A 12,628-nucleotide genomic window follows, 5' to 3' on the forward strand; every position below is an offset into this window, starting at 1 on the left:
CAAAGAAGCCAGATCAAAATATCTACAGTTGAACAAGTTTACAAAAACAACAATTGTATGTGGAAAATGTGAAGCCTTTGTTGCTGGAAAGCATAGTGAAAAAATGTAACGTGTGCCGCTGTTGCAAACGCAGAGTAACCAACAATGATTTTGGAAAGTATAATACGACAATAATGCTTACTCTGTAGCTTCCAACAACAAAAATAATTTATGTCTGTAGTACTACATCCTTGCTCTTATAATTCGGTAAATATGTGAATATAATTTCCATAATGTTAAAATATATTGTAAGAATAACACATAAAAATGGTGATATACTTAATAGAATTTCCATAACGTTAAAATATATTGTAGGAATATCAAATAAAAAAGGTGATATACTTAATACCTACACTGTTCGTAGCCTTCTGTTGTCTTAGTTTATAATTACTTCAAAATAGATAAGAATATTAAATTTTCTGGGACAGAAAATAATGATTTGTGTGGTGGACATTTTTTAACCCTCCCTTGGTGTGCCGTGTTACGCGTAACCCCTTGGTGTACGTAGGGTTAATAAGGTGCAAATAATTTCACGGGACACCTAGGCATTCTCTCTTTCACAACCTTTTTTCATTTAAATTATTCGGCGTCCATGGCCGACTTTCGTCGCCCATAGATACAGCTCTAAACTTGACGAAAACGAGAAAAGCAGATAATGCGAGTGAAGTAAGCAAGAAAATTTTACAAAATGATTTTTTATTTGCATAAAATTTGACATCGAAGGGGTTATTGCTCCTTTGTACCCCCCTGCAGGTGCCCTTGGCCGTCAATGTTTGTCCCCAACTTGCCCCCCTAGAATTGACTTGCGTCAAAGGTGGAGGGGAAATGACCCCCCTGCCTCGCCTGTGGTTGCGTCACTATATAATACAGACATATATAAGTAGTATATGTTTACTTTAGATATTTAGGCTCATTGCCATTGTTAGTCAACCTTATTCTGCACAGTTTGTCTATTCGACTAACCTTGTATTAATGCAAATACCACTCCCCCTCCATCCAAACCGATTCTAAAGGCATAGGAGGTGGTGTTTCATTTCAACCCTATCGCCGCGATCACCCACAGGTAGGTAGAAAAACTAAACGTAATAACCAAAACTAAAAATCCATAACAAGTCAATCAAACGATATGATCCCCCCCACTTTTGTGTGAAGATACATAGATTTGGTATAACATTTTGTCCCCCCAAAAAATTCCCATCACGCAGGCGCGTCATGGACCCCCCCCCCCCCCCAGTTGACACCCCTGCGCAGTGAGCAGCATTGGATACCAACCGAGAGTAGTGAAAATATTAGTCTGATTATATTTGAGTAAATTTAGATTTGTTCATTAAATATTTCTGTCATAGAACAAATATTGTATAGTTTAACAGAACAAGACGATTTACTGTTATTGTAACATGAACAAGTTATCAGATCAAATGTGATTCATATCCATCCATCTTGATAAAAATAAATCAAATACGTTCATTGACATAGATGTACGTTTACAAAAAATCAATACATTCAATGTGTTCGATGTGTTAATACAATTCTTCTTACACGTCAGATTTCTCAAATACACTTTATTTCATGAAAAACTATCTGCTATCAATCTTCTCAACTTGGTTGCAATTATAGAACTCCATGAAAAACCCAATAGTGAAGTGACAGTAGCCACCAATCTTGTTAAAACACCAGAATATGCATATAAGATGTATGTTCCAAAGATATGTACGACAGTTTTTTGAGTGCAGGTTACATGCATTAAAAATATACTATTGCATGCTAACTATCACAAATATATATACTTGAACCTTGCAAAAAAAAGTTTCAGTTCGTTTTGTGCTTTTAGTACTAAACCCACGTCTATGTCTTGTGATTCAGTTGTGATGTCATCTTCTCATTACGATCATGGCCATTACCAACAGAGCACTGTAAAGTTGGCCTTTTGCCTACCCGCTGCTTCTTGCCCCGTGAGAACAGGTTTTCCTGCTCCCCGGCCCACGGTAACGAGTCGACTTGCGTCTTTACCCGGGTTCCTCGTCTTCAAGGCGCTCTGCGCTTACAAGGTAACTGGGAATTCAACAAGACCCGGGCGCCTGTAAAAATTGCTGGAAGGAAACAGCCCTCCGGCAGCGTGTTGCTCCAGGCGTTTCTTCACCACGCAGACATCTGCAGCCAGTGTTGCCTACTTACGTAGCTCTTAAATCCTACGAAGTCCTAGGAGGAACTTACTTCTCAAAGCAGAATTTATATACTTAGCTATTTCGGTGTAAGCAGTTTTTATCTTATTGCCAGGAAATGCACGCAATATTACAGCTTCATTTATTTAAATCAATGATCGGGCAAACAAAAAAAAATCCTCATCTAAAACTGATTGTTTTTCATAGCATGGTGTCTTAACCAAGCACGCAGTGTGGCAACCACAGGGGCGCAGGCGCCTTGGTCATTAACCTTGGACAGAAATGAAGTTTAGCGGGGGCAAAGGGGTAAGCAAATATTAAAGTACAAGCAAGAACCAGGCTATCAGAATTTAAGAGTAGCATGCTCATGGATTCTAAAGATGCAATTAGTTTTCATATTTTTCATTGCATTTTCCTTCCACATGGCCAAGGGCAGGTGCAGAATGGGAACGGAGGGGCAATTGCAACCCCTTGATTTAAAATTTTATGAAAGTAGAAATATATTATAATATATTATAATTATAATGTTGGAGTGCTTACCAGTGCTAATTTTTATTACAAGATAAAATTAAATAAATTGATAGTGCAACGACAGAAATGTTTTTGAGAATATTTTTGTTAAATTAACTTTTTTAATTTGCCTATTTACGACTTTTCTACAAGTAAATTTAATAAAGATTGCGAATAGCTGGCATTCTTACATGTTTCTGACCTAACCAGAATTTAGTATTAAAAAAATTGATGAAATTTATAACTCGTATAAATAGTTGTGATAATTTGAAAATTATATTATTGTAATTTATCTAGAGCATGTTTCTGTAATATACAAACTAACGAGTGTCCGAAAAGTCACGCAACCCGGAGTTTACGACCGTATAACGGAATAGCGAAACGGAATGAGAAGAAACGCTTTCTGCCTAGAGAGTGCCCTGTATATTGGGAAAATGTAGAGAGACAAACATATGTAAGAACATGCATTTTTAAAACAAATAAGCAAAGTGATGCCAATGGCGGAATGTTTTTTTTTTTGTTTTTTTTTGCAAATCGTGTGTATTGATGCATAAAACACACTGAGGTAAATTGTTGCAGCATTTCACAATTCCAACGAACAATTTGGATTACCATCTATTGAATTTGACAGAAAAAGAACTTTGACGAAGTTTCAAAAACATTGCACAAGGGAATATATGGGCTGTTCCAAAAATCAATGTTTTCACAGTATTACGAGGGACACTGGCAACACTGTTGCTGTCACGTGGCACTACCAGACGCGTTTCACCTCAGGCTATCACACTAAGGTACTTTTAAAGACAAAGGAGAAAGTTGGTTATTCTCGAACATATGCAATAAATTACACACACCTTGCAACCCTGAAATGTGGGTATAGCTCAACACATATATTTCTGCCGTGCGATGCGCGACACAACTCAAGAAGCAGTGTTGCTAATGGAGCAGATAGAAAAATCGATGCAGTGCACCTATGCACAGCTGTTACGTACAACAAGAAAATTAGAGAATTCAGGTCTATCTAACGTTGAGTTTTAAACGTCATGCATTATACCAGGACTAAGATTAATATGTACTAACAAGTGGCTTTGTATGTAGCTACATACGTATGGACTAAATATTCACAAAATATGGACTAACATACGTAAAATTACCAAAAATGCTGCAAAGAAGACTTCTTCAAAGTGATTTCTTATTTGAGTGATTTCAAACAAATAAACACTTTATTATTTTCCATTGCATTAATGCACTGGTGGCGTTGTAACTGTTCACTACCAAAACCCGTCTACACTGGAACGGAACTCAGGCAAGTAGACAGGAATTCTTTGTACGGGTGGCGAAGTCAATCCTAGAGGGGGCAAATTTTTAATATATTGTGTCGCATTGGCAGATATAGCAGGGTACACAGAGGCACTTTTTTCCCCTCCCCCAAAAGATATAATTATCAGAAAAGGGATGATATCTTGAAACTGCAAAAAACCTTCCAGCAACATCAAATAGCAATAATTCGATGATGACCTTTGCAGATTGATAAACAATATAAAGTTGAACATAAATAGGCTAATAGGGACTGTATCTACTTGATATTTAGAGGTCGATAATGTTAATGGGCGAATTAATATGTACTACCAACAGTTTTGGGCCTCTCTGCAACTGATTAAGGAAGCCCTTTATAAATCGTGCTTGATACTGTTTCCCTCTAGTTTCCAGTATGCCAGATTTTTACGCACAAAGGAATCTAACGAGAATCCAACAACACCATTGTGTTGTGTTATGCAAGAAAAATCAAATTAATTAAGTAATAATGGTTATATATTACATACACTTTGATGAATTGTGTAAACATTTGTAGTACATTTTTTATACTTGCTAAAACCTTTAAAATGGCTCCTTAGTCCACCACGGACTGTATTTGGCTACTGGTTACGTTAACCATTTTGCAAAATAGTTTGTATATTGTATTATATTATAGTTGAAATACATGTTTTGACACCTGACAAACAAATAGGAATCCTTTGATTGAAATGACTTATTGGATTACAGTCATCATTAATATTTCATATTAAGTTGCATAGAAATAAATTGTTTTAATAGGGCCCAATAATTTACGGAGCGCCATGGTATTCTGTTTAATGTTTTTTTCATAAAGATCGTTTGGCTACCAGGGCCGACTCCAGCCACCCCATAGCTTTGCCTCTGAACTTGGACTATAAGAAGAGAACAAATTGCGAGCGAAGCGAGGAAGAAAATTTACGAAATGTATTTTTATTTGTATAAATTTTGAAATCGATAGGGGGCAATTGACCCTCTGTGCCCCTTGCAAGTGCCCTTGGCCGTCTGGAAGAAAAATGCAGGGAACACGTAAAAACTAATTCCATCATGGATATCCAATTGTTCTGCTATTCTTAGATTCTCCTAGTCTTGTTTTCTTTTTACTTCAATGTTTGATTCCCCTAGAATAAACTTCCGTCCAAGGTCGCGGGGGGGGGGGGGGGGAGGACAATGCCATCTGCACACCTGTGGTTGCGGCACTGTTATTGAGTGTCTCTTTATCAATTTCACGTCATTACTCATTGTTGCGATTAGCTAGAAGTGGCAGAAAAGCAACGCTAAGGAACAGAAATCAAATATCCATTCCTTCTCTCTACCACATGAATCACTTTTACCAAATGGTAGACTTGGGAAACAAAACTTTAAGCAGTTCCAAGTTCATAGCAACACATCCAAGAAAAACATCCGAACACATTAGGCACCTTTAATACAAAAATACTCAAAATGCCACAAATGTTCTAGATACTGAAAATTGCGAAATCATTTACCGAAGCCTGAATCTGGAAGGGAATTCCCCCCCCCAAATAAGATATTATACGGAATCCCATACACCCTAATAAATCACAAAATCTTTGTTATGTTGCTAAAGTAACACATGATATAATTGTAAAGATTAGTGAGAATTCCAGGTAGGAATGTGTTCTGGACTTTTTAACTGGGGGGGCAAAGCAGACTCTCTGCTATGAACTTGTCACCCATCAAAGCATGGCAATTTTAACACAGAAAACAATATGCATCGCATTTCTACAAGATCACGTGCCGGAGGCAAGAGTTGAAATACTCATGGAGCGGCATAATTTATTTCTTTTGAACAATTCCAAAATTATGAGATATGAACAATTTGTGAATTTCCGAGCTTGGCTATGCAAGGTTTTTGATTTCAACTTTGACAGAACTGGAGGCATTATGGAATTTAACGTTCATTAACAAACACACACTTTCACATACACACGCAATACACGCACACAACGTCAAACCGGTCAAATACTTAGTATAAAATAAAAATATGGTGCTTCCAATCCAACAAAACTCACCGTCACTTTAACTGCCTTTCTCCTTCCGTGACAGAAATAGTGCTTCATTATTACAGTTGGCAACACTAGTTATTAGCTACCAATGAACATGCACTGCATAAAAGAAGCAAGCACTTCGTCATGCTATATTGCCACATTACCGTCCCTGCCGAACGGTGTGAACCGCGAGCTGGAGCGCTATTCAATTGTTTTCAGTGATGTTTGCGCGAGTGTGTCCAGGAATGGAATGACAATATGGCAACAATGGCGAAAGTTGGCGAGCAGCGTAGAACACGTGATGCTAAGAGAGAGGGAGACGAAACGAAAATTGGTATGTGCGCAACTGCAAAGATATGTATGATGCACTCTACAGAAGAACGTGTATCAATTGTTATGTTTTCTGTGCCTTAAGTGGTTGCTGTTTGCCGCGAACGGCATTCCAGATTGTGTCTACTTATGCTGACGTCGTGTGTGTGTGTGTTTTCAAAATGCCATATTGTACACAGGAAAGAGTGTTTATTGTTGAAGAATATATCCGAACATCGTCATATTCTGGCGTAAGAGAAGCATTTAGTGCCAAGTTTCTGACTACTCCCTCTCCAGATAAGTCGTCAAATTTTCGTCTTGTGCAAAGGTTTCGCCAAACTGTGTCAGTACATGACAGGCAACGTTCAGGGCGCCCTTCTGTGTTAGGAGCTGATGTTCTGCAGTAAAGGCCTGCACAAGACCTGGAGCAGACCCGTTCGCGAGACATCGCTCCTGAAATGCCATGCAACCTGCGCAACACCCTCGCTTGAGCAGCTTGTATGCCCACCTGCACAGATCGTTCCTGGCAGGCATTGTAGACCCGGTGGGTACCCGCAGTCTTGCGATACCTAGTAGGTCTCAGTTCGTTCTTTCCATCAACTGCAGACCCCTCCCTCTGCATGACGTAGTTGCTTCGAGTACAAACTGCACCGGGCCCACACCGTTCTGCAGTGTTGCCAACTGCAATAGATTTTCACTACTTAAAAAAGGGAACTCGAAGCTTCGTAAGCCACATCACCAATGAAATGAGATTTACGAATGTTGCTACCCCCCCACACACACACATTGAAATAATTTTTCCGTGGCACAGGATCCATAAGTATATGTCGTAAACAACCAATATACGTATATATAGTGATATAGGACAGGACTGAAACATGTCACGTTCGACGCTGAGGTCGCGAGTCGAACAACACACTGTTCTACTGCGAACACCAGGGCCGTAGCCAGCCAGGGCCATTGCCGTTACCCTCGTTTGGGGGGTAGGGCCAAGTACTTGGATAAACGTGCCAACAAGAACAATCACAATAATAGTAATAAAGTAGCATGAAAGGCATTATAATCCTCATAAATCACGCAAAAAGGGGGTAGAAGTCGGTTCTCACGCGCATTTGTGTTGAAACAGAGGATTAGAAATATTTTTTTTCAACACGTCAATTTCACATTAGCTAATAATGGAAAACAAGCACACAAACTGTTTTTGAAAGAAAGAAAGTGCATGATAAATGCATTCCGAATGTACAGACATATGGCATGTAAAATTTCCATCTACAATATTTTCTTTTCACATGGAGCGACGTATTACATAATCAATTCATCCAACTCGTAACAAACCAACATTAATAGCAAATAATATCACGGGCCGCCATAGCATTCTCTGTTTTAAAACTTTTCTCACTTAGATCGTTCGGCGCTCAGGGCCGACTCCCGCTACCCCTTTGCTACGGCATTGAACTTGATGAGACTGGATAATATTTTATAATATATTTCTACTTTCATAAAATTTGAAATCAAGGGGTTGCAATTACCCCTCCATTCCCCCTCTGCAGGTGCCCTTGGCAGTCTGGAAGGAAAATGCAAGAAAAATATGAAAATTAATTCCATCTTGAGTACCCTTTAGCCCTGTTACTCTTAAATTCTGCTAGTCTGTTTTTTCTTGTACTTTAATGTTTGACCCCCACCCTGACCCTTCCGCTAGACTTAATTTCCGTCCAAGCTTGTGAGCAATGCACCCTACCCCCTCTGGTTGCGCCACTGCGTGCCTGGTTAAGGCACCATGCAATGAAAAGCAATTAGTTTTCAGTGAGGAGATTTTTGTTTGCTCGATCATTCATTTAAATAAATGAAGCTGTAATACTGCGTGCATTTCCTGGCAATAAGATAAAAACTGCTTACGCTGAACTGAAATCGCTAAGTATATAAATTCTCCTTGGAGGAGAGAGCTCCTCCTAGGACCTCGTAGGATTTACGAGCTACGTAAGTAGGCAACACTGGCTGAAGCTGTCCACGTGGTGATGAAACACCTGGAGCGACACGCTGCCGGAGGGCTGTTTCCTTCCAGCAGGTTTTGCAGGCGCCCGGGTCTTGTTGAATGCCCAGTTACCTTGTAAGCGCAGAGCGCCTGGAAGACGAAGAACCCGGGTAAAGACGCAAGTCGACTCGTTGCCGTGGGCAGGCTAGCAGGTATACCTGTCCTCACGGGCAAGCGGGCAATGGGTAGGTAAAATGGAGACTATGCTGGCCTCTATTCTGCAGCGTGTGGAACAAAGAATGGTGACGTCGCCACAAAAGTCTGTTCGGAAGCTCGCCTCAGAAGTCAACTGCTCACAAGGCTATATGGAAATTGAAATTTTACCCGTATAGAGTTCGTGTTGTTCATGAATTCAAAGCCGTGAATGTCCCGGCACGGTTGCGTTACTGTCATTGGTTTCAATCATTTGTTCGACAAAATGGTGTCAATGTACTGAATAAAGTTTTTTTTTTTTTAGCGACGAAGCCGGGTTTCAATTAGATGGGTATGTCAACAGCCAAAATTCCAGGCATTGAGCGACAGAAAACCCACATCAGTTGCATGAACTACCCTTGCATTCTCCGAAAATCGGTGTATGGTGTGGAATATCGCGACGTCGTATTGTGGGACCGTTTACTCTTTGAGACAACAGTGGATACCGCTGTGTATGCGGATCTCATAATGCAATTCGTTGCTCTCCTGGAAGTAGACGAACGAGATGCTTGGCTACAACAAGGTGGAGCAACTTGCCATACATCTAATGAATCTATTCGTATGCTGAGAGAATGTTTTTGGTGATCGTCTAATATCCAAGGATATATGGCCCAGTAGCTCGCCCGATTTAACATCTGCAGATTTTTTTTCTGTGTGGTTTCTTAAAGGGGAAAGTATATCAAACGACAGAACATTGGAGGAGCTGAAACGAAACATTACACAGGAAATTGATAATATCGGTGCTGCAACCCTCAGGAAGGTATCTGAGAACATGCTCAAGCGAACCAACTTATGTATCCAAGAAAATGGTGGACACTTCGAACATTTGCTTTAATTTCTAGGGATACCCAAATTTCAGGGTTGCATATGTTCGAGTATAACCAACTTTCTCCTTTGTTGATAAAAGTACCTTAGTGTGATAGCCTGAGGTGAAACACGTCTGGTAGTGACACGTGACAGCAACAGTGTTGCCAGTGTCCCTCGTAATATTGTGAAAACATTGATTTTTGGAACAGCCCATATATTCCCTTGTGCAATGTTTTTGAAACTTCGTCAAAGTTCTTTTTCTGTCAAATGCAATAGATGGTAATCCAAATTGTTCGTTGGAATTGTGAAATGCTGCAATAATTTACCTCAGTGAGTTCTGTGCATCAATACACACGATTTGTAAAAAAAAAATCGCCTTTGACAAGACTTTGCTTATTTGTTATTAAAACATGCATTTTCTTTCATATGTTTGTGTCTCTAAATTTTCCCAATATACAGGACATTCTCTTGGCAGAAAGCGTTTCTTCTCATTCTTTCGCTATTCCGTTATACGGTCGTAAACATCGGGTTGCGTGACTTTTCGGACACTCTGTATAATTTTAACACAGTAACCTAAAACAAGTTCAGGTCAGTCCTTGAAAATATTACGAATTTTTTTCTCAAAGGTACTAGCTACGAAAAGGCAGGTTCTGATCTTTTAGTTTTCAGGGCCCAATTCTGAGTTTTTAATGGTGATAAATAGAATACAATTTTGTTACCAGTGTTATTTTGTTGTATTGTGGTTTCTAAACTGTTGAAATTACATAAAAATTAGGTGATAAAAATTACACAGTTTCTTATATTTTTATTCTTTTTTCCTATTTGCAGAGCCTGTGGATTGAATATTGAAAATTTGGAATCCCCTTATCCTAATTATTGTTATTTCCTCTTATCACACACATGCACAATCTTGTGCAATCCACCTGATAAAAATACCACCCACATAAATAACACCAATCACAAGCTCTCTACGAGCAGACAGCCTTTCTAGGAAAAATACACATAGGCATTCTTGCACACTCTACCAACACAACACATATATAGATAAGACAACCCAAAACCTACCCACCATGCCGTCTACAAAATTTGCCCCACTTGCTCGAAAAGCGTTTCCAGCAATGAATTTAAAGGACACTGTCGTTCCTGTGTGCCAGGTAAGCGCTTGTTGCCCACCAAAGCAAGGCGGTGCTCAACATCAAAAATGCTGAAAACAAGTGTTTTCTCTGGTCGGTGCTGGCGGCGTTGCACCCGGTAGAGCAAAGAGACCAACCGCACCGTGTTAGCCATTATTTGCGATACTAGCCAGAGCTGCATGACGCGATGGCTGAGATCTCTTATCCGGTAAAGCTCTCAGACATTCGAAAGTTTGAGACCCGCGTGCGAAACTTTCTGGACCTGCGGCTAGCGGTCAATGTTTACGGCTTGAATAAGAAAAACAAGATGTATCCCATGCGAGTAAAGAATGATGTCGACGATGTCAGTGCGCAGTAAATCGACCTGTTGCTCATTCGCTACCACTACACCCTCGTCCGCTCGCTCTCCCTGCTTGTTTCGAGCCAAAGCGGACATGATGGGTACGTCGAGATGTGTCAAAAGTGCACGAGCACCTTCAACAACCAAGAACAGCGATTTTGAGGTCCCAACATCGCCGCCGAGAAACTCACCAAAGAGCCAGCAATACCGGTCATGCCTCAATCCGGTTCTGTCGAGAAGTTCCGGATGCACCGTGACTTGATGGAACACCCCGCCATTATCATCGCGGACTTCGAGGCCTTCCTCAAAACCATATCCACCTGCCACCCTGACCATGAAGTTTCCTCCACCACCTCTTACCAGCTCCACGAGGCTTCGAGCTTCGCGTACGTTGTGATGCGACGAGGGCAAGATATGGCCCCCGAGCCGTACGTGTATCACGGTCCCGACCCGATCAAGCACTTCCTCGACAGGATGAAGCAAGAGGCCATCGAGATAGGTAAGGTGTTGTTAGCCCCCCAGCCTATGCTGTCGGTGTCTCCAGACGATCAGCATAGGCACGATGAGGCCATTGCCTGTCCCGTTTGCAACTCGACCTTCACCTCCAACAACTGGAAAGTGCGCCACCACGATCATTATGGCACCGGCAGCTCAATTGGTCCGTTGTGCAACAAGTGCAACCTGATGGGCAGGACCCGCGCTTCGTCCCTATGTTCTTCCACACCGGCTCGGGTTATGATTTCCATGATCTTGTGCCGCATCTCGGGTACGACAATAAACACATCAAAGTCCTGGCCGAGAACGAGCGTCATTAGCGTCAGCAAGTAGGTGTCGATCCCTGGGGGGAAAAACATCGAGCTTCGTTTCCTCGACTCCCTGAGGTTCCTCCCGGCAAACCTCGACGTTCTCGCTGGCAAGCTAAGGGAGGAGCAGCTAACCGTCACCGCCGCCAGTTTTCTGAACTTTGACATGGGACTCTTCAAGCGTAAGGTGGTCATCCCTAGGAATACGTCATCGACCCTACCAAGTTTCGAGGAAACATCGCTGCCTCCCCAGGCTAAATTCGACAGTCGGCTGAAATGCTCGGGCATCACAGACGAGGAACACTAGCACCCGCAGTTCATGTGGCACGAGCTGGATTGCCGAACTCTCGGGGATTATCACAACTCGTACCTCAAGCTCGATGTGACGTTCCTCGCCGACGTATTCCAGGCTTTTCGCGCGACCGCGATGGACATCTACGGCCTGGGTCCTGCGTAATTCTACAGTCTCCCCGAATTTTCATGGTCGGCCATGCTCCTGCTGACGAATATCAAGCTCGAGCTTCTCTCGGATCATGACATGATGCTGTTTGTAGAACATGGTCCAGGTCTCGCAACGATACGCACCCGCCAAAATTCGCCACATGGCAACCGAGTACGACTCCTCCCAAGCATCGAGCTACATCTTTCACACGGAAATAAACAACTTGTACGGACATTCCATGATGCAGCGACTCCCCTCCGGAGGGTTTGAGTGGGTTGAACCTTCCGGTTTCAACGTCGAAGCTTACGACGATTCGGAACGTGGGTTCTTTGCCATGGTGGACCTCGAATTCTCCGACGAGCTGCATCATATGTTCTGCGATCTGACTCCTGCTCCGGAGTTCAAGTGCCCGCCAGGCTCGGATCAACCCAAGCTGATCATGGACATGGTACCTAAGAAGCGTTCGGTCCTGCACTACCTTAACCTCCGGTGGTTTATGCAGTAAGAGGTTACGGTCAGCA

The sequence above is a fragment of the Lepisma saccharinum genome, chromosome 2, assembly GCF_977018435.1.
Source record: "Lepisma saccharinum chromosome 2, izLepSacc3.1, whole genome shotgun sequence".
Classification (NCBI taxonomy): domain Eukaryota; kingdom Metazoa; phylum Arthropoda; class Insecta; order Zygentoma; family Lepismatidae; genus Lepisma; species Lepisma saccharinum.